This window comes from Vanessa atalanta, chromosome 13 (genome assembly GCF_905147765.1).
Source record: "Vanessa atalanta chromosome 13, ilVanAtal1.2, whole genome shotgun sequence".
In the NCBI taxonomy this organism is placed as follows: Eukaryota; Metazoa; Arthropoda; class Insecta; order Lepidoptera; family Nymphalidae; genus Vanessa; species Vanessa atalanta.
This window is the reverse complement of record NC_061883.1, coordinates 8,774,355-8,799,074: the sequence shown is the minus strand read 5'-3', so window position 1 is coordinate 8,799,074 and position 24,720 is coordinate 8,774,355. Positions and strand designations below refer to the sequence as shown.

At 29.9% G+C, this 24,720-nt stretch overlaps 1 protein-coding gene across 1 annotated transcript in view; it reads right to left on the bottom strand.

The window, feature by feature from the left end:
- LOC125068481 (serine/threonine-protein kinase S6KL) overlaps positions 1-24,720 on the bottom strand; it is a 59,654-nt gene that overhangs the window by 3,954 nt on the left and 30,980 nt on the right. The window lies entirely within an intron of this gene.

The following is a 24,720-nucleotide window of genomic DNA, read 5'->3' as shown; positions in this document are numbered from 1 at the left end:
TAGTCGTTTATATACCCTGCGTATTATGTTTATTAACGAAACGTGTGATATAACGCCGCGTCTAAGTAGCACACATGCAATTTCCCTAAGCTATGTCTACACAGCCCCGGTCTCACAACCCGTCTACCCGCCTCGCTTTACAGAAGAAAAAAGCAAACTTCATCGTCTAAAAATAGGGAGCCAGCCCCTTAATTGCACACTTGGAATTTACAGCACGTTTTAACGATTGCGAGTTCAACGAGATAAATGCACCTTAACGCGAGGGCGAGGTAATGGTCCGCAGATTGTGACGGTAGTTAGTATTACATATTAAAATAAAACAGTGAATATGTTAAAAAAGCAACCACGTACGTCGCTCATCTATCCATAGTGAATTTTAACGCAAAAACATTTGAATTTAGCGCGACATCAATGTTACCGACCGATTATATGTGAGTTGTTATAGGGAATGTGCTTTATTAAAGGCAAATGTGATGCATTTTGCATCTCATCAGTATATGTTAGGCGCTCGAGAGCATAAACAACCAAATTTATGTGCACATTGATTTGTTAAGCACCTATGTAATGTTTTTTTATTGCTACCGACAAAACGTATGGCGCATGGTCAACTGAAGCAGTTAGAGTGTAGATAAATTAAAAAGTAATATACCGTTAGTATTAACGATCAGACTACTAATCAACTCTTATCTTTATCTTTGTCGAAGTGACCGCAGCCGCAGTAAAGGCTTATACTCGGATCTGGTCACGACTCGGCCGCATTTGTGAATGAGAATTAATTTTGGTTGCATAGATACAAAATTACTTTTCCTATTTTACAAACTAGTTCAATTATATATTTTAATCTGAATGTAACTCTAAAATACACATTAATTACAACATAGATATAGTCCTAGTAATTTATGCAGATTTTTCTCAATTATAAGATCCTTTAAAAATATACTCAGTACCTACTCAGTAACGACATTGAATTTGTTATATACTTAATTACACAATTTGTTTATTATGCTTTTAAGGAACATATATGATGTCTTAAAAAAGAACAACTACAAAATAAAAAATGTCTTTTAAACTTTAATTATCTGTAAAAATATTTAGAAGTGAACTGGATTCTTAATGAAATTATTCATATCCTGTAGTTAGGTAAATAGCGAAAAAAAAAAACAAAAAAAATTCACGCGTAATGATTAAAGCAATCTCAAAATCATCAGACATCAGAGGAAGTCAATATGAGTAAACTCTACAAGAAGTTGGTATTTCAATGCTTAGAAACAAAATGAGTCAATCTGATAGTTTTTATTCGTAAAAAACTTCCGTATTATTCCGTTGTAATTAAATTCCATTCTTTAGTACACAGGATGAGCTAGACATGTCTTACATCATTGCGTTGATCAAATCTCTGACAAGGTTAGGTTTTAAATTTAGTTAAAACGTTTAATTCCATCATTTAACGTTTTCGTGATTTTTAAAAGGTCATTTTTTTATTTACATATTTTAACGGGAATTTATTTTAAGCCTTTCGAATTGCCAATTAAGAACATTGTGATTTGATAAGGACATTTGAAAAAAGTTAAACTTTATCCTATGTTAAGATAATACAAGATTTTGGTTACTACAAAGGTATTTTATTTTTTTTTGTTATTTAATAATAGATATACACATTACAATTTATGATTAAAATAATTTTTTTTTTTGTAATTATTCGTGAAACATAAAAAGCAGCATTTATAAGGAGTTTTTAACTGGCAATTATTTTCCTTTTATTGATTTTATTGCCTTTTTCGGTTTCGATAAACATCTGCATAAAATATATTTGTCGGTCGCTCTTATATATTAACCTGATATTATTTAAACATTCATTCAAATAATAAATAAAGACAGCGAATAACGAATTCCAGTTGGCCGACCTGAAGTACCTAAGTCTCTGTGTTGGTTCCTAAAAACTATATCACCGTACCAATTTGTGACTAATTGCGGAATTGCCAAGTTAGACGCGCTTACTATAATTAGGTATTATTACTAAATATAGGATCTTTTTTGTGTAGTAACTAAGCTACAGTTGAAACAAAAATAATACTGTATCTTCTTTTGTGTCAAGGTAATATAATAGAATATGATTTTTTAAATTTTACCTTGATCATGGCATCTATTTGTATACCATATCTAAATTTAAACAAGTTCGCGCTAATAAAACTGGCAGTTGTTACATGTCAGGTTATGTCGCAAAAACGATAAAATGGTTCTGCATATTTTATTTAATGTTGTTTTAAAAATAAAACGCTAAATATATACCTGTGGGAACAATTGTAAGATTGTAATATTATATAAATTTTGGTTTTTCGAAAAATGTTGAACTTCAAATTGGCCCCTAAAGGTAGTCATCAAAAGTATTGTAATTTAATAGAGATAGTTAATTAAACATCTATTTACCATGCGATTGCGTGTCAGATTGTGTGACAGTCACTATTATCGTCCCATACAAACTTTGCGGCCTTGGCTTGATCGATGATGTCTCTGTACGGTTAGTATTGGGCAATTATTGAAAAAAAAATTCACGTATATGCCACTTACAAAGAGACCTCCGCAAAAGCGGCGCCAGATATAATAAGAATTGAAAATGATCGCGATTACATCTGTCTTATCGTTAGAAAATATCCCAAAACAACAAAGTAACATAAACATAATTCTGAGAGTACAAAAAAGGTATATGATTGTCTTCAGCAGCGACATTTTATAAAAAATATATATTCATAAATATATCAAGATATGTATATTAGTACATATTTTATATTACAAGTTTACAATACATGTGGTAAAATAATAATAATAAAAAAAGAATCGAATCAGTAGAGTTAAAAAAATATCAAAATATTTGTAAACGCACTTGGATGTATGTCGAACATCAAGGACTAAAACTATAAAAAAAAAAAAAACAATTGGCTTTACGAAGAAAGAAACAGATGATTTGCGAATGTATCACGAAAGCCTTTTAAAGTCATTGACTCGGTGGATTCATTAAAATTTAATGGACATTTTATACATCTATAGCTACTGAATGAAAACACATTAGCTTTATCTTAAATCTTTCTTATTAATAGAGACATGACTGACAAGAAATTAATAGGAATTCGTTTTATAATGGCGCCAACTAAATAGAGGTAAATTGATAAACTGGCACAAGTCAACATATAGTATTTATTTCGATATGTATTTCTTAAATTACATGTAAGTACTATTTTTGATATAATGTCTAATATTATATGATCTTTTTAAACTAAAAATATATTTTGGGACTAAATCCGTAGATAAAGTGACTTATCACAAACCATCTTGAATAATGGAGATTGGTTTGTTTAAGAAAAAAATCTTTGTTTATGGTAAAGTTTAACACAATGAAGCAAGTTATGTTCAAGAAGTGCCCGTTAAAAGCACGGGTAATATTCGATTCGGTCAATATTAATCGGTAAAATAAATTAACTTAGGTTAAAAATCTAAAAAAATGAAATTCCTGATGGAAAATTTACTAGAAGAATGTGTGGAAAACGCCTTTAGTGTGTTAGTATTTCTTGCGGATAAATATATCATTCGTCCTATTTCCATTAACACGCATTATTAAAATGAGTAATATGCTCCGTTATGTGTGATGTATTTGACATATTAAGATAAAATTATGAACGGAATGTGCGATGTTATTTTTCTAGTTAATGTTTAATAATTAATCTTTGATAAAAGTAATAAAGGTATTCTAAATACAAAAATATCATTTTTCCATTTTTAAATTATTTCCCTAAGATCGTTTATGAGAACAAAATATAGGAAAAAATATTTGAAAATATAAATTAATAAGTCAAATGATAAAGTGCGAAGAGAAAAAGGCCGCGTATTTTAGATACACCAGTGGAGCTTGTTGCAAGCTGCCCAGACCGCGGTCAATGGCCTTGACATTGTACCCGTTTGTGTTTACATAAATTTTATATTCTTTCTTCTACTCTCGAAAATTATGTGAACTCCATATATTTTTTTTAAAACGGGACTTTTTAGATATGGTAATTTTAAATGTTCAGAGAAATAATCAAGGTATAATTAAGGCGTTAATTTATTTTAAAGTTGTCGCTTTGATACTTATCATTTTGACATGTTTTCTTTATGTCAATTTGCATTTGCCATACAAATAGATTACGTCGATTAAAATTAGTTAGTCTTGTTGACAATTTAACGTTAGGTTTTATAAGAAATCATACAAAAATATTATAAAACAAAACTCATAGTAATATAATTAGTAACAATGTTTTGAAGACGAGCTAAAACTTACGAAGACTTAGGAAACAATTATCAGTAAAGTATGAAAATAATGTGAAAAGGACATATTTTAATATGTGTAAAATTTACCAAACTTATTACCTTAACAAAAAGCGCAGTAAAAACAAAAACATTGTGTACCTCGTCATTTCGCCATATAAATTTTAACGATGCGGAAACAACCTTCCTGTTATTACATACGGTTAAGTCAGAGAACGATTAGCAGTAACAAGTGTGTGGGGTAGATTGTCTTGTTTCTTGTAACACTTTAGTCTCGCTAAAACAGTAATGTACGTTGCTCACACGTCTTACTTGATTTTTTTTAGATCGTTTCATATCATTCGAATGCTCAGATGTAACAATATTAGTTCGTCTTAACACGGTTTCTTAAATCTTAACTATTTTAAAATATATTTTTTTTGTTTATTATTGTTTGTCTGAGTGTAATAACAAAAATTAAAGTAGGTATTTTTTTTTAGATAGAATAAATAGTTCTAAATTTACTTCGAAGTGTACTCCCGAAATCTGATATAACCAATATCGTTGTATCTGTGTTGGAGCATTCTATTTATTTGTACATAAAACACGTTGGTTCATGTATCAACAAAGTGAATAAAAATAACATCTCAGACACCCCGGTTTATCAGCACAAGTAGGAGGTTCGAAATCATCAGAGCATGAATTGGTTGTCTTGCCTCGTTGCGACGGGGCGCCAGCGGCTCGGCAGAGGCGACACGAAACACCGTTTTATATGCAAAACCTGAACTAGCCTGTACCTAGGTAATTTTACAGTTTAAATTCATACTGTTAGCTATTTGGAAAGAAATATTTGACATTTGACACTCTTTAAATACTTATCGTACAAGTTAATAGACGTATTGAGTCCCAAACGTCGCTACGAAGCAGAAAATGTTTAATCTTAAACATGTTTCGTACTTTAAGTTTAGTTTGTTTTTTTTAAAAACAAAGGATGGCAAAAGTGGCCAGCTCAGGAGAAGTCATATCGCCCTACTGACATTACCATTATAATAAATATAAACTATTCCTTAATTGTTATTGGGATTTCACCCGTCAAAGTTATGTATATATCACCGATTATGTCCAGTATCTTATTACACTGACTCATTCTATAAACCAGAAAAAATACAAAGTATTGACGTTTGGTTGATTACCTAAGTAACTTTTAAAATTATAAAAGACTAGCGACCCCGGCTTCGCACGGATGCAATTTATTAATAAAGAAAATTATCTGTTATAAATATAATTTCTATCCTATAGCATCTAAAAATAATGTACCTTTCTTTCTACCAGTGTTTTTTTTTATAAAAGACAAAAAGAGTTTTTTCTGCATTTACAATATTAGTATAGATTTTGTCTTTGGATTGTAGCTTACTTTCTAATACATTTTTAATTTATCAGAATAATAGTTACGTCTTATATTATTTGAAGTCAGAGTATAATAAAAAAAAAAAATACTATTATACATTATATATCTTCATAAGATAGGCTCTCGGGTTCTTGTATCGCTCCTTAAAATTTCGTGGATGTTTTTATAAAATATTTATTTCCTAGTATTTGACTCATAGATATACATTTTAAAATCACGATCAGTAAAATAATTTTGATAATAATGATTATGATTTCCTTGCTTCGTAGGGTACTTAGCAACCGCTAATGATAACAAGAGGTCGAATATCTAAATTTTGATTCTATTATTGCTTTATATATACATGTTATCTCTCTTGTTGATGAAATGTGTGACCTTTAAAACATTGTATTAATATATAAAGAATGAAAAAATATACAATGTAACAAAAAAAAAAGTAAAATAACTCAAATTATTTTTTATTACAAAAAAGATTTTATATGTACTATAAAACTGTCTGAATTCAGAGCCAATCACTTGAAGACTTTAAACGTTCGATATAATTTATATTATTTATTTTTCTCTTGTTGAATGATAAATATTGGCCTTATTTTCTGTCTGTATGTTTAACGTGGCAACACACAGGTTCAATATGCTCAAAAGTGAGTTGAAAATATTTGACTTAATTAAAAGTATCAGGTAACTATATTACCCAAAGTTGTTCAAGTTACTTCTCCTCTTGAGGAGAAAGATTTAAGCCCATTTCATCACACCATTCCTCGTACTAGTACACTGAGCATACGATTAATTATAATCACAAATTAAAATACATAGTGCTGCTTATCCGTACTCTTAAACTCTCAATTATCACTTAACAAATACCTAAGTCTATTAATTCTCTAGTATGTAAATATAAGAAATAATTAACAAAATCTTAATTTGCCCTCATTTCAATGTATCTATATTTATTAATATTATAAATGGGAAATGAAATTTGGCATGCAGTAATTTTCATATTTAAATAGGCTATTTTTTTATTGTTATATTCGCATCAATCTCAAACTATACATTATAATTGTGCTTTTAAATACGATAGCATTCTAAGAGGTCAGTGTCGAACCACTTTCACATCACACGACCCGAATACAGAGCTATTCAGGCTTCGAATCATTTCAAGTCACTATCTGCATTACGCGTTGTAAAAAAAAAGTATCTCGAGAAAGTAACAAAGGTTTATACTTCTGACATTATCGATATCAGACGGAAATCATAAGAACGCAATTTATTATATCGCAACAGAATGCAGGTACTTATATATAAAGACTACACATTATTGACATAATTTTAAATGCATGGTTTTTCCTTGATATTGTAAATAAAATTTAATAGGCTAGATGCAGAACCATTTTATGAACATTTTCTTAGTTAAGAAATAAAACAAAAAATAATATTTCTTTTTCGATAACATTATACAATGATTTGTACATGTAGACTGAATTAGTCGTTTTTTAGATGATTTAAATATATATTTTTTATGATTAGGAGTTATTATTTTGTTTGACAGTTGTCAGTCGACTAAGCTAGAAGAGGCTAGTTGATTGGTAATGGCACGATCGCCTCCGGGACGATCCTTTTTTAAACAACGAAAATATATTTATTTATTTTGTATGCAAACAATAATTGTAAAATATGACTTGATGATTGTAAAAAATCCCGCTGAGTTCGTTTCGTTTCCTCGTAGGTCCCAGGTGTTTATATCCGAACCGGTGGTAGATTTTTGTCTATCAATAGCTAACGTGACGCTTCTGTATAGAATAAACATTTTTAGATTTGACTTCGACTTAGGATGATCTCAAAGATAAAAAAGATTTAACCAAATCGCAATCTCAGAATTTAATATTTTCAAGACATATTCATATCGGATATCTCTATTCTGAAAGAAATTATTATCACACCGAAAACCGACTATTTTTTAACATTGTTATTGTGACGCGTATCGTTTAAATGTTAAAATTATTAACTATAGTAAATGTCGTATATCAATTTGAATATAATTGATTCTTATGTAAGTAAACCATTTATTTCTGACATTTCACGATTATATTCTGCCGAGAGCTTCAATTTTTCAGAATAGGTCTACACCACATACATACGTATGTATAAATCTATTCCCTTTCAAGGCTGTTTGTGGGAGCTGGAGTTACCAAAAATTCCGTTCCAAACTATAAATAAATTAATTTATCTGTTTGTTTTTATATTAAAAAGTCAGTTGATTGTTAAAATGACAAACCAACAAACACTTTCATATCTATAAAATAAATGGGGATTCTAAATTATAATAATTGATTATAATTTAACTAGAGGTAAACAGGAAGAATGATTGTGTGTTGATGTCAATGTGCAAAGGCTTTTAACCAGAGTTGTATTTATTCATGTATTTTATTACGACACGTTAAAAAGTATAGAAATAATTCGTTCTCTATCGTTTAGAGAATTATATAATGAGCGACGTTAAACAAATATGTACCATTATTTGTTTAGTAATAATCTTTCATTTTTTATTTGTTAATAATTAAAGGTAATAATGTCATAACATAAAATTATAGAGACGTGCGTTGGTAGTCAGCCAGGACAAACGATTTCGTAATGATAGAAATATTAGTTGTAATTCATAGTGTAAAGACTTAAGTAATTTTATTCAATAGAAATTTAATAAAACATGTTATGATAATGTTTTTTTTTTTTATGGAAATGTAATACTTCTTAACCTTTATCGAATGAAAACACTTTTCTAGCAATATTTAAACGAGAAGAGATATTCTGTAATTCGAAACTCGTCACAAAACACGATCGTGAAATGTCAGACTGAGGCACGCATCAAAATAGTGTACGTGTAATCTTTTTTTAACATTTCATGAATGTGTTTTTGCTCTCACAGAATAGTACTGCAAGTAGGTATTTTCAAAATATTTGTTGTTAAACGTTCATTACGTCACAAAGAGATTATATTATTAAACAGGAAAGTTTCAACTTTATTTAAAAATGATTATCTACTCGATATCCTTGCATACGTATAAAAAATATATTTTTTTTATGAAATATTTAAATAATTGAAAATGAATTCCGATTTCATTCATATAGGTGCATATGTGTATAATATTTTTTAATATATTTTTAACATATGTTGCTTGTCTACTAAAATAATAACGAAAAGTTAACCAATCAATTCACCAAATACATTCAAGAAGCGTCTTGTAATATTTTACCAATAAAACAAATGATTCATCTTCTGTAAGTAAAAAACACGACAAATGTTTTTGGTTAAAACCTGTCCTTAAACCTGCAGACATAAAAAATAAACTGAAGAAAAACAGTTTGTAACTAAACTAAACAAACATCTTATTTAAAATTTATTTAATTATTTTTATTTGAGACTATTACCATATTATCATATTTTCCAGTAAATAAGAATAAAAGATACAATAGAAAATATAAGTAAGTAGAGAAGAAATACTTATCACTTGAATATATTTCTTCCAGCACACCCAAGAATATAAGTAAAAAGTATTAGAATAGATATAATTATAATAAGCAAAAGCCACGTAAATCATTCGAAATCTAAATTACAATGTACAGTTTATATCCTCAATTATATACCCGTAGCTTTAAACACTTTCTTGTTTATAACATGATAAAGACAATCAGTGTGATAAGTGAATTTATTCGTAACGGATCACGAGACTCGAGCTGTCATGTTCTCACATAGAATTACGATTTACAAAGGTTGAGATCGTTACAGGGAACTCCATTTACAAGTGTTCTAATTAGCATTCCGAGGAGATGTATTGGAACGGGGCACGGGCCGCGGTGCATTGCGAATGCAGATCGGACGGACATGGTACGTAAATGTGCGAACATTTTTTGGAAGCCGAGGAAGCATGTAGACAAATTGAAATTCGTTACGCGTCCTGTCTTAAAACCTTATATGGTATCCATTGATCATTTATCAGTATGATATAATACAATGTACGTTTGTTTGTTCGTGTTTTGTAGTATACCTACGTTGATTATTTATTCATCGAAGGCCAACTGATTGGTAAGATCTTCGACCTTCGACCATCGGGAGGTATAACAAGATGAAGACTCTTTTTGCCGTCATTCGTCGTAAATTGTAGGGTCTAAAATGGTATCTATCTATGTATGATATAGTATCAATGATGTTTCGGTAGAATAATTGTTGGGTCCACAATGCACTTCCACCGGATAAAATATATTATTACATATTTCTAAATCAAAATGATAATATCAGTTTAATAAGAATTTATGTAGCGTAGCAAAATACCAATTCGTAACGCAGGCGAAGAAGTGTGAAATAATCATTTCCAATAATTAATTAAAACTCTATTTAGAAAAATAATTTATAGCTAATTAGTTATAAGCAAGATAATATAACATTAATTAGTACACACAATGTGTATATTAGGTATTGCAGAGAACTTACAGAGAACACTTTCGAAAAGAGGTCACTTGGATTGCTTTATACTGAACTAGCGGTACCTCTCGGTTCCATCCGAATAACAGGTCATCAACTAAATTCATAGTTGAGAGTTTTTATGTTATGTCCAGTTATAGTTTGTGTTGAATTTTCTAGCAATATACGTATAAAATGGTTTATAGTAAAATACTTTCGTAGGTATAACTGTTATTAATAAAAGTACCTATAGTTAGTACTTAAATTCAATCTCATAGATTTCGACTTTTGACGTGCCATTTTCTACAGTTAACTTTGTAGTTAATTGTTTTTTATATAAAATTAAGATAATATAATTTATTATAATTTAATATAATGTATAATTAAAGTGCTAAAATGCCGCTAATTATTAAAATTTGAGTAGGTATATCATACGTAGCAACATAAGAAAATATTTAATATTAAAGAAAAATTATTACCAAAAAATATTGATTTTGTCAAACAAATATTAAGTATTTTCATAAAAGCCATAACTATACAAATCTTGACCTTGATCAATTTTGATCTTTTTCTCATCTTTTTAGATTATAATCATAAAATGGCGGTTAGTAGTCATATCTGTTTGATATGTTGAATCAATTTATTAATTATCAAGCAATTTACCTGCGGAAACTGGTGTCTAGAAAAGGTAGATCCAATAGGGTCCATCAGGTCACCGGGACCCTCAATTGATACAATATCATTTGTGCGATTAAATGTTTAAATGATAAATTTTATAAAGTTTAATTCCTTAAGGATATTAATGACCAGGGTTATATAATTAATATAATTTTATAAATTACTTAATAATATGATAGAATGGTTGTATATTTTCATTCATAGTTATTACGAAGGTTTTCTTATTTGTAAAATAAACCGTCTAAGCAATATCGAAATTTATAAATGTTTTATATTTGACATAAATATTATATTTATTAGTAGGTACATCCACTCGTAGAAAATATTTTATTCTATTAGGTACCATGAAAGTTGGCAGACATAGATTTCTGAGAGACTATTGCAATCAAACATACAACATATATATATTTAACAATATTAAATAACACTATAGTTATATGTTAATTGTCGAAAGCAAACGTGCTAAGTTATGAGATTACTTGATTGGTCACTTGAACATTACTGATCTCTACCTAAGTTTATACTTTGTAGCTTACCAAGTCCCTAACTAGCTAATATATAACTAGAATAAATTTATTGATAACCATATTAGATTGGAAACTCAATTATATGACATAACTTTGTAATTATAATGTTGGAAAAAGGTAATGTTTCTTGCCGGTTCCTCTCGGTAGAATCTACATTTCTAATCGGTGAGAGCTTTACGTTTTATACTATAAAATAAGAGTCTTGAATAAAGTATACTTTGATTTGATTTCATTTACCACTTACCCTGTAAATGTCCAAATGCCGGGCTAACGCAATCCTGTTAAGGAGACGGAAGAATAATACCAAAATAAATACTCATGAATTTCATCAAGCATATTTATATTAACATAAATAAAATATTACTTTTAAATACTTATTCGATAAATGTGACAAAAATTATAATAGATAATGTTTGAGTTTATGTGTATTTATTTTTTTTATTTTTAAAATAGAAAAAAGACTGGCAAACGGGTTAGTTTAAACTGATTTGACATTTGCAGTGTCAAAAATGTAACCAATCTCTTAAATAGACGAAGGCGACAATGGCGAGAGGAATAAAAATAAACAAACTATTTTGACCTTGAATTCCATTACTTAATTGGTCGAGGTTTTAACAATCTATGGTATTCAGGATTCCTGCAATAATGACGTTTGGAACGTCAAAGTTGTTTTATTTTAAAATTAAAGTATATAAGTAGTTAGGTCAAATGGTAATGTATATAAACGAAGACAAGTCAAAAACTGTTTGTAGAGCTATTAGCAAATCGGGTTTAATATGTAAATGTGAGGTTTGTTAATCCTTACTCCTACTGCCATTGGAATATACTTACTATTCGCCGTAAATGCGCCGCCAACCATGGGAACTGAGATGTTATTATGCCCTTCTGCCTGTAATTACACTAACGGTCACCCTCATAACCGGAACACAGTCAATTTACATATTATTTAGTAAATATTAGCCACATATCTCGACTCATTGACTTAACTATATCTTCGCATATTAACTCTCCACGATATTATAATATATGTTGATAATCGATATTATTTCTAACCAAAAAACGGATTGACGTCTACTCATAAGAAAACACCGATGTGTCGTACAGAGTACGTCACAGCACACTTTGATTGTATTTTCAAATATTGTTAGATATTAATTTTCGTTTATATTATTTAGTAGCATGAAAGTATGTACACGTCTCTTGAATACAGGGTTGGCCCTTGGTTCTGCGCCTGAACTCTATAGCGTCGGATTTGCCGTCTAGAATCGAATAGAGAGTGCACTGTTTGTGCACACTTGTGCTGTATAATACGTCCAGCGTAGTTAGTCCCCCATGAGATAGCCCGACGTGAACGAAATCCGTTAGGAGGTCATCATCGTCGTTTCTATAATATACATATATAAACTAAAGTATTAACAAGCAAGCAAGGCTTTTTTCCTATTCTGTATAATGATTTTATAATTACATACTTACTTGCATGCCAAATCGTTAAATACAAATCGTTTCGAAATTTGATTATGAATGAATTATGATTATATAAAAACTAAATGGTTCCTTGAAATACTCCCTATAATAGTACCCTAATATAATTATAATATTTACCTGTTTTGAAAATTACCCGAACAAATAGACAGACAGATAAAAAATGGTGATTGTTTTCATCTCGATAACATGCGAAGAACTAAATATTTTGTACCTACACTAAAATGGCAGTTATTTAAAGCGTGCAGGCAGATATTTTAAATTTGATATATTTATATACAGTTGTAAACCATTTTAAAACATTATTTTTAGTAAAATTAAACTACATTACCAATTTTTTTTTAATTATCATAGTGGAACTCCTGTTTATCGTAAAATAGTATTTGAAATTAATTCGTTAAAAGTCACTTAAATCCATAGCACAGCGAAAAGAATTATATATTATAATAATAATAATACGAAAGATGCTCTACTGTAAACTACAAAATTGACTCATTCGACCTTTCGTAGCAACAGTAGCGGCTGCTAAGTACGACGGAAGGAAAACATAATCATCGTTATCAACATTACTTTACTGATCGTGACTTTAAAACGTAAGTCTTTGAGTTAAATACCAGGAAATAAACACATCATAAAAAATCACGAAACTTTGAGGACGATACAGGAACTATGTCTCAGTCATCATAAAATGCATAACTCCGAGATGATTAATGCCTCTCAGATTATAAACAAAAGGCATGAAGCGTGCGAAGCATTATAGTGAAGTAACAAAAGCGAATACAAATTCCAGGTAGTGCGAAGAGATGTTTTATATTGTTACTACTTCAATCAAATTAATTTTATGGGGACAGAACTTTAATGCACTACTGTGATTTTGTATTCGCTTTTGTTGCTTCACTACAATGCTCCCCAAACTCCATCTAGCTTTTCTTGATAACTGTATCCTATGAATTTTGCTTAGTATAAAGTAAGCTGCAACAGAAACACATAACATTTTATTTTCTTTAAGTTAAAAAGATAAGTTGGAGGCCCATTGACAGTTTGGCAACAACGACAATTGTTATATTCGAAATGGGCAAGGACAATTAACCATACAGTTGCCCATTTAGCCGTAGATCTTCCTTTCATAATTCATTTAGTAGGTACTCGGCGGTGAAATGGTCGTGAGGAAACCTGTATCGGATGTACATGCCACATTTCACCAAAACGTATTGGAGCAGCAAATAATAAGAGACAAAAATCTATCCCAAAAGGAAAAAGAGTGACCTTAGCCTTGTTATAAGACATATTCACTAAATTATTAAATACATTTTTTATATTTTATTTATCAAATTCAAATCTCAATGTAACTGTTATAGTTAAGCTGTGTGTTGATAATCGGTCAGCCAAAACATTGTTATAAATATTTAAAGATACAGTTTCTTATTTGATAGCGTAACCTTAAAAATAAAACTAACCTAACTAACCACATTAGAATTACCGCTATTTAAACAGGTTCCCAAGATGTTCCCGCCCACGGCTAGGCGATATTTTATAAGGATATTAAATGTTGTAATAAAAATTAAACATGCAATATAGATGGTGGTAATTCCACTGATTAATTATGAGATTGTAAACTCGGATCGTAAGTGGCAATTATAATGACGCGCAATGCTTAATGCGTAAGATATATACATATGTGTTATAATAAATAAATAGTAAAATAAAAAGACGCAAGCTCTCACTCGACGGCCATTTTGTAATGTCACCAGTTCAAAAAATGAGTGCAAAATTTTAGCTCATTTCGATTTAGTGGATCTAGATCAAAATTCCGTTGTAAGATTTCAACCACACGTAAAGTTTAAATGAAAGTAAATATAAAATGTAACTTACCAAAACGACTTTCAGATGTTTTTATATGAAGCGTGTACTTAACGTACACGTTTCGTATAAAAACTTAACAATGTCCGTTACTAATTGAATTGGGGTTGATCACCTTATTCGGTACAGCACTGAACCCAATGCGGAAATAATTATCAAAATCGATTCTTAATGAATATCATATGTTATATCAGAATATAATAATAACCCTAACCTATCTTTTTTGGTGCCGGTTATAAATCTTTTAATATAAATGAAAATTTTTAAGCCCTTATAAGTTTGTCAAAAACATTCTAACATGAAACTTGAGTTCTGTTCACAATAAAATAGTATTATTCTTCTTCTTTGTTTTTCTAAACAATTCAAAATTCTCCTTATTAAAAAAGATAAGGGAGATGGCGATATAATTCATAAATCGAATGGATTTCCATTATCATCGTTTATAAAGTCAGATTTAAAACTAAATATTTTTGATAAAAAAGAGTAAGTAAATATTTCTTATATAACACACACAACCAATAATCATAAAATAAAAAAAAATATTTAATAAACTAGAAGTTTTGCAGCAATGGTATAATGGTAATAGTCTTGCAACACTAGCAACCGATTTCGGAAAACTTTATAAATATTTACTTAAACCCGCTGTACAGATACAATTGATAATCAAAAATATAATTTTGAGTTATGGTCTTTTTAAAAACGTAAATCACAAATTCGTTATTTCTAAAACTTTTCGAAAAAAGAAACAATGTCTGACGGTATTTGAATATTTTCGTGCATTGATGTTTTATTTATTTTCCGTACACCATTCGTATCAAGTTTGACAAGTTTACTTGTGCTGTGAATTTTAAGGTAAGGTTATTTACACGTCTGTGAAAAGAGGTCTTAAATACTATTTGAAGTATTTTCTTTTAAAATAACTTTATATATATATATATTATTTATAATTTCAAATTGGGTTATTACTAATAAATTATTTAGATAAGTCCTGTGATAGGGTGAGATTAAATTCCGAATTTAAATTTAATTTAATTATTGGGCGGTATGAGTAAAGCTAACTAAGGAACTTTTCGTTAAGAAATTCTATCAAGCAAACTCACTTCACCCACGTCGTATCAGTTTTTGCCTGATACCAAGAAGGTTAGCGAGCTAATCTCTTTTTACTTATCAAAATAGGCAGAATTTGGCATAAAATAGTAATACCTTGTTCTGTTGTTTGACTTTATAATAATGATACTCAACCAGACCGGCTTACGCATCGCAGCACTTTAGATAAAGCAGCTAGCACTTTAGATAAAGTCTCACAAACTCAAAATCCTTTCCAAACATTTTCAACTACCCCCAAATAATTGGGAAGCAAATCAATTAATATTAGTTATATTTATAATTAATTGCATTCAGTTATACATTGATTTATCGCCCGAAAAGAAAATTCAATATTATGTGCGCCCTCTCTCTCAATCAGTATATACGACAGTTCTTCTCTCACAAATATATGTATTTTTTAAGGAAATATATAAAGGCTGACTATAAATAACTTAACAAAATTTATAATTATTAATATTACGCAAATTAGCTAAAATTCTTACATATTTTTTGCATGATGCAGCAACTTATAATATTTTGACCTCTATAGTTTTATTACATGCACGAAATTTCCTCAACATTTTAACCAATTAGCTTTCCAGATAAAATGTATAAAAAGCGTTAGTCTCAAAGAATTAACAAACAATTTGAGGAATCACATTTACATTATTATTATTATTTATAATATTGGTAAATACCGCTATTTCGTCTGTCTGTATTTATTTATTTTAGAAACAAACGGTACGTATTCTTTCTATAAGTAGAATAAGCAACATGAATATGAATTTGTAGTGTGTAATGTGTTTGTGATATACGTACGCATACGTCGACATTTGTGCATTAAAAATATATATTTTCTTTTATATTTATTATGAGAGATAGAGTGCACCTGAGCACCCAATAGGTCGGGATAATAATAATTATAATATACAAGTAGTATATTAGAAGTGTAAAACTATGTATATTCATTATAAATGGCGTCTAACTTAGATTTTTTTTTTACATTAGCAACCTTCGAATTTCCTACTGCTGGGCTAAGGCCTCCTCTCCCGTTGAGAAGAAGGTTTGGAGCATATTCCACCACGCTGCTCCAATGAGGGTTAGTGGAATGTGGCAAAATTTCGTTGAAATTAGACACATGCAGGTTTCCACACACACGATGTTTTCCTTCACCGCCGAGCACGAGATGAATTATAAACACAAATTGAGCACATGAAAATTCAGTGGTGCCTGCCTGGGTTTGAACCCGAAATCATCGGTTAAGATGCACGCGTTCCAACCACTGGGCCATCTCGGCTCTCTCCCTTAGATATTATTATGTAAAACAATAATTACATAATGTCATAATGTTGAATCACAGTTCGTTGCATACAGGTAATTGATTTTCGGTACAACAATGAACACAAATTAGTTATTGCACGTACAACGTAAGTTTATATGAATAAATGATTAACTCATTGTATTTTTTTTTGTTCCACAGATAATATTCAATTAAAAAATTTGTTAATATTTTTAATTAAAATTATATTTGCTCTTATTTTATTGTGTCTAAATGATTCTGACATTTAAATATTTTTAAAACAGATTAACGTAACGAATCGATTATATTAATAATTGCAAAAACTTTTTTATACATAGGCACGTCCATTTTAAATGAGCAAAGAGAGCCGTATTTGCAGAAGAACAGGTTTTACAAACAGAGTTTTTGAGTTACCAGCTTTTATCAAATCGCAAGTTAAATGATAAATAGTATGAAATAGGCAAGATTTTGGAACATTGGGTTGGATTTAGACAAATACCAAAACTAGAATTATTGCATTAGTTAGGCATATGTTTATATTCGCCATTAATATTATCATTGGGATAACCAGGGTTTGGTTATAGAAGAGACCGCGCTTGTACAAATTTTGTTTTTGATTAAATTAAGGCTTACCAGATTTTTTCTAGGGACCACTACAATCACACGGGCCTGAGCTCGACCTACCTGGCTATACCAAAGAACTACAAGTTTAATTTGTTAGTAATCTTGTTTATTTGCCGTAATATATAGCTTGCTGTTACACACGGTTTTATCCGCGTTAATCGGTTCTGCTCAACCTTCGCGAGCGTAGCGTGATGGGTCCAATTTATTTTTTCAATCATTTTCATTGCTGATATTTGCGCGTTCAAACCAATATTTTCTATATTTTTTTTTCTTTTTATTATATTAGTATTGATAATGTCTTCCTTTGCCTAAATATTATACAATAATAAACACTAGCACTTAGCCACCGTCTTGGCCCACCTAAAACTTACTTAAGCTAACATTTCATATTGTGTATATATTATAAGCGTGATAAATTTATTATAAAACATTCTTGGTTCATCAAAGGCGGCTGACCTAAGCAATAAGCATGTGACTAGAACGTCGTCAGCCGTGAAAATTACAACTTTTTGCGCATTTATTTAAACAATGAGAAGTGACGCTATTGCACAGAATGAAAACGCGCCGTCAAAATATGCCTGTTATAAGTGTCAGTTCCTAACGTCGAAATTCGTCCGAGTTAAAATTATTAGTTTTACCTTATAATACTTGAAAACTATTACATACTAACTGTGCCTGCGACGTAGGCCACGTAATATTCAGTTTGTTTGACTATGAGTATTATTATTACTGAAATAAAATATTGTCTATTTGTAACGTTTCTACTGGGTCCGTATTGCACCAGTTCTGTATCGTAAACCCCAAATGAGCTGGTAACGCGCTCGTGTCCTGTAAGTATATATTTCACGTTTTTATTAAATATTTTGTTGACTGAAAATGTTTATAATTTAGTAAGATACGGATTAATATCATGTTAAAAATAAAAAGGTAAAATAGCACTATTCGCTAAAATCAGAAACAGAATTTTCTCTAAACCATACCTATTCAAATATTAAATACATTTTACAGATATATTTATCTACTGACTTCGTACGCGTAATATTCATATAAATAATAACTAACAATTCTTCCTATTAACTTTAAAATTTCCATCAATAAAAAAACCGACGATTACCGAATAAGTTAAATAAGTTGCACGTATTCGTACTAGTCTAGTAGATAGACTCGCTGTTTAAGCATGCAGCCCGAATTCGGCTAATTTAATTTAGTTCAAGTGTATCTCTTCACCTATACTAGTCACACCAGGAAGTAATTTTAGCTTACTTCGTTACAAATCTTATTCATATACCTCCTGCGCACCCCAGACGAGCTCTTAGTCCCTATCATTGCAAGCAGATAACATGAATATTGGTCACCCTTAATATCAAGTCACCCAAGGGTGTCATAAGCAGACACGTACCGAAAACACCCTAACCATACTTGTTTACTTCTCAACCATACCCAATAAGGCATAATTCACACATACACATGTTCGAGTACTATTTACATTTTGTATTATTAAATATAAAACAATATTGCAATTCGACTCTAATTTATTGAATAAATATTTTGAGAGCAAATTAAACCGAACTAGCGACCTGAAAATTACACAAAAAACATTAAGTAGATAAAAATAGCATTTCGAAATTTATTCAGAATGGTTGGAATTACAGCGTCTTGTTTTTCCATTCCAAGTTCCATTTCGTTTGTTAACAAACACTACAGTTATTATGCAATTAATATCTCTCAGAATAGACTATATAATATAATGTATATATACAAATATATACATTATATTATATAGTATATATAATATTCAATACAAAAATGAACATATTAATATAATACAATCTTCTGGGCATAGATATGCGAGGTAGGCCACGTGAATTTAATACGAAGTTTTAAGTCCGAGCACCGTTATTTTCATGAGTTTAATTTTTATAATTCATCGATGGCGGTAAAGAAAACCTGCATGCCGAATCAAATTATGACGCATGTACTTCCATTATTTTTTCTGTAAAGCTAGAATAGTCAAATGGACAGAATCATTCAAATGTTTGCAGAACATATATAAGTGCTCTTCTATATTTAAAGTGTGGTTCTAGATTTACAGACGTATCAATTGAAGTACAGTACAGGAATAAACTACTCGTACAAACCTTCAAATAATATTTCAACTGTAAGCAAAAAATTTATAAATTGGGATAACGGAACGTAATTATAAGTAGTTAATATAAGTAGTTGCCTTCTAATAACCTAATAAGCCAAATTAAAATGATTTCTGGAGTCATCACGGTTGCAGGCTAAGCTGTGTTTAGTTACTATTACAAAGTAAAAGCACTCTAACTAATGCTGACTGACTGGACTAAGCTAGCATAAGGTAAAAATTACTATACCGAGAATATACCATTATTAAATCAATTTTATAAGATTATGTCTGACGTACACAACGCTCCCCTAATAAACTATATTATATAAATATACTTAAACTAGCGTAATAAAATCTTTTACGACATTTATTTGCTTAATATAATTTGACGTAGTTTAATTAAAAGGATACAATTTACAACGAGCAATTATTGAAGTATTCAATTAATGTTCACGTCGTATTTCTTCATCGACGGTAAAGCTAGTAAATTTTAGGTACCTACGCATTAAATTTTGCTGGTTTTATTATGTTTTCGCTATGCCGATCGGGTTCACTAAGTTTTTTATAGACAAAGGACAGATGGAACAGTATAATGCGGCCACTAAAGCAAATACAAACTTCTGTTAGTACGAAACCAAATGTCTCGTGATCAATACGTCACAAACTTGACGAGTACTTTCGATTTGTTTATTTATAAAGTCTGGAGTCTACACAAATATTCTAAAACTAACGTGACGAATTATAATAATATTTTTATATAGTATGATTTGATACAATTTTTTTACATGTTATTTGTTTTATTTGTACTATTGAAAAGGAACATAAATCATATTGACAAATAAATGATGTATGCAAAACAATATGTGGGATTAATTGGTAAAAAGAAAGAAAAACGTAGTGAATTTAAAATATATATATAAATATATATAGTCAAAGTCAGATCTTTAAATTGGATGCGTGGCGAATCGTTGTGCTAAGCATTTTGTACCTACCAACATTGTAAACTACAATCTGCAATAAACAAATTGATTTGAAAATGATAATTAAAAGTTGGTATCTCGGAGTCGTTGGATCCTTATTTAAAATTCAAAATATGTATAACGGCATTTTAGTATGACGAACATTTTATACTTAAGACGTTTATTCTACGCCTGTATATCTGAATGATGTTTTATTTTATTAACTAACAAAGCTATACTGCTATTATATTAAAACTATAGAATCTAACCCTTAAAAAATTGAATCGGAGTTACAGTGAAAAGAGATAGATGTTAAATGTTATAACAACAATGGTCATTGTTGCATGTAACTTTCTCACAATTCACTATAATGTTCCGCAGTGCGTTTTAAGTTTGCTCTAATAGAATAGGCAACCCTTCGACAGCTCCATCAAAGTAAAAATTTATAAAATAAAAATATATTTCATTCAAGTATACATCTGAATCGTCATTTCACAATATTTAATTAAATTTAAGGTAGAGTTCAAGTTTGCTTCATCCATCATCATTCAAGGCTACACTTTTTATGCCTAACCTGACGACCTACCCTTAAAACGCGAGCAAAGCCGCGCGCAACAACGAGTGTAAGACAAATAGAATTTATACTTATTCTATTAATATATGTATTAGATAAGTATCCGAGCCGAGCGCATCTCGAATGAGATATTTAATATGTATTCACATAACGCTCCACTGCTGCAAACGCTTCGCCCGTGGATGACCGTTGTTCTTGTCTCAAGTAATAACTTGCATTTAGTTTATCAGATTGACGTTAATGGTGCCTTCTCAGCTCCATTTATGACCTTGAAGTGGTATAGGACAACCTTCTCACGGTAGTAATATAGGACAATTTTTTAATAAAGCTGAGTGGTGCTTTGGGATTAGCGCTAATTAAAAGAATTATCAAAAACAAGGAATAAGTACTTTAAAAAAGATATTACCGTTACTACGTTTGATTTATTCGTAAAAACGCATATTTTTGCGTATTTATTACTTTTTTATTAAAAAGTAATGAAAAATGTACACGTAGTAGAGCCACAGAAACATACATTAGTATACTGATTCATTAAATCGGTACGATTAATAGTTCATTGTATATTTACTTGGTGGTAGGGCTTTGTGCAAGCCCGTCTGGGTAGGTACCACCCACTCATCAGATATTCTACCGCCAAATAACAGTACTCTGTATTGTTGTGTTCCGGTTAGAAGGGTGAGTGAGCCAGTGTAATCACAGGCACAAGGGACATAACATCTTAGTTCCCAAGGTTGGTGGCGCATAGGTGATGTAAGGAATGGTTAATATTTCTTACAGCGCCTTTGTCTATGGGCGATGGTGACCACTTACCATCAGGTGGCCCATGTGCTCGTCCGCCAAGCAATGCCATAAAAAAAAAAAGTGTTAACTGGAACTTCATATATGTATGTATACCTGTTTATATAATATATATATTTACTTTATATTGTTTTCTTAATACAAAATTCGCAGTTACGATTACTTTAAAGGGAAAAACATATATAAAGAGATAGGTAACAATGTATAATAAGATACAAATAAAAAATAATAAGCCCAAAATTGTTTTCATGAATCAAAAACGAACAATTAATTTTATTTATGTAAATAAATAAAATCAATTAATGCATAAGACCTTTATATATATTTCGTAAAAACACAGGTGTAAATTTATACATATTATGTGTTACTCAATATTATTTAGGGTACATATTTTGCATACCTAATATGTTCGTATCCTTGAGATGTTGAATTTGCACCAAAAAATTTAATCATTAACAGACGGATTCATCTACTTCTTCTATACATATATTATTTATATATTTCCCGATTTTTATCATATTATATTTTATAATTTTACTTATTATTATTAAAGAAGAATTTGTCGCTCGTATGTTTGTAGGCAAGGGTGCTGCTCGCTGCATTCATCAATCAAAGTTAAGTCTAGCAATTTAAAGGCATCGTTTTTTTTTTTAAAGAGATGTGAGCAATGGGTTATGTAAATTTAGCACACATTGCAAAAAGTAAAATAAAGTGGGCAACCCTACCCGTAGTCATAGGAACTGTATTAAAATTATAAACCATATATTAATCCTTTAAAGCGATGCCAACTATACGATCTAAGATGTTATATCCCTTGTGTGCAATAACGCTCGCCCTCTTAACCGGAAAATGGCAATAAAAAGTATTGACGTTTGGCGGTATTCTAACCGATGATTTGTTGATACCCAGACGAGCCTGTACAAAGTAAATTTATTACTAATATTTATATATACTGCAAAACAAATGTTATATGTGGTTAAGATTAAATACGTCAACAGTCATGCATGCCATGGATTCTAATATTTCACTCACATTATAAATAATACTTATCTATAAGTTTAAACAAACCGAAGTAATAACTAATGGAGTTCATTATGTCTACTTCGATATAAAACTATCCAACGCTATAAAACGTAGATAAAACCTGAAGTATATAACTGTATATTAATATCCCGTCGTGTTGTGAAATGTTGACAGTTTTCGTATATCCGATGGCATTCAAAGTATGTTCCGACATTCTTTAATCAAGCAACTTTTGTCTGTTAAATATAAACAACGAATTATTATTATTTTTAGTTGAAGATTTAAAAATCGATTGTAATTAGATTTAGGTCTGTTTGTGTTTTTTTTTACGTGTATGTGTTTTGTGGCCATGAGATTTGCTTTATATTAAGTAAGCAATCAATATCAAGGAAAATTTTGTATAGGCATTCTTTAAACAATAGAACCTTTTTATGTAAATGACCATTTAAATTTTACGCAGGTATTTGTTTTTCTTGATGGTACTGAATGCTGTTATTTTCTAACCGTTTAAAATAAACAAAAACCTTAACACCAGTAAATTATCAATGTTTTTAAATTTTGTAATATGATAATACACTTCTACACCTTGCTACTCAGGAATAGTCATCTAACAAAATTAATTAAACGTTTAATTAAATCATTACTTTTGAATGTTGATTCTATTTCTATCTATTTAACTTGTAAGAAACTTAAGTAACTCTTTGTTGAACTAAAATACATCATTAAAAAAAAACATGTTTCTTATAATCTATTTAAAGTCATTTTAACAAAAAGTCATCATATTCAATAGTTAATTAGGAAATGATTAAAAAAGAACGTTATGGTGCCTTGCGAAAATTTAATGAAAAACTTGCAATTTAATGGACAATGGCTGTATGGAAAACCCGATCTCAATATGGTAATAGCGCTGTGACTTACTCTTTATGTAAATAATGTAGTTATTAAGACTTACTCATGTTAATCATACCATTTACTTTATCCATAGAATTAATCTAATATGACACAAAATACATTACATACATTCATTTATATATATTTATGCAATATTTATTTAGTCATGTCAAGTTATGGTCATGACCAATTTTTTTTTCATCAAAGTCAAATTTCAATAAATTTGAAATTAAGTGTCCATAGACAAAGGCCACATGCAAATTACGACAAAAATTTTGACGTCTTTAAACCCCCATTCGATCGAAATGAATTAAAGTAACAATAAAACCTCAGCCTCATCACTAGTTAAATAATGTTAATCTTGTCAAACGAACGTTACTTAAGTATGTAAAAATTGCAGAAAAAATGAATGAATAAATGAGAATTAGTACGCTATATATAAAGACGTCATTATTTACGTAATATGAAACTAACTAAAACTTATGCTCTTGTAAACGCATACGCTGTTTTATGATAACACAAAACACGATAAATATACACTAATGGAATCTCCGTTTAGAATGATAAACGACGAAAACTTGAATATTTTAAAAACCTTTCACTTAATTATTAACGTTACTCTTATCTGTGGTAAGCTCTTCCGTGATAACTCATAAG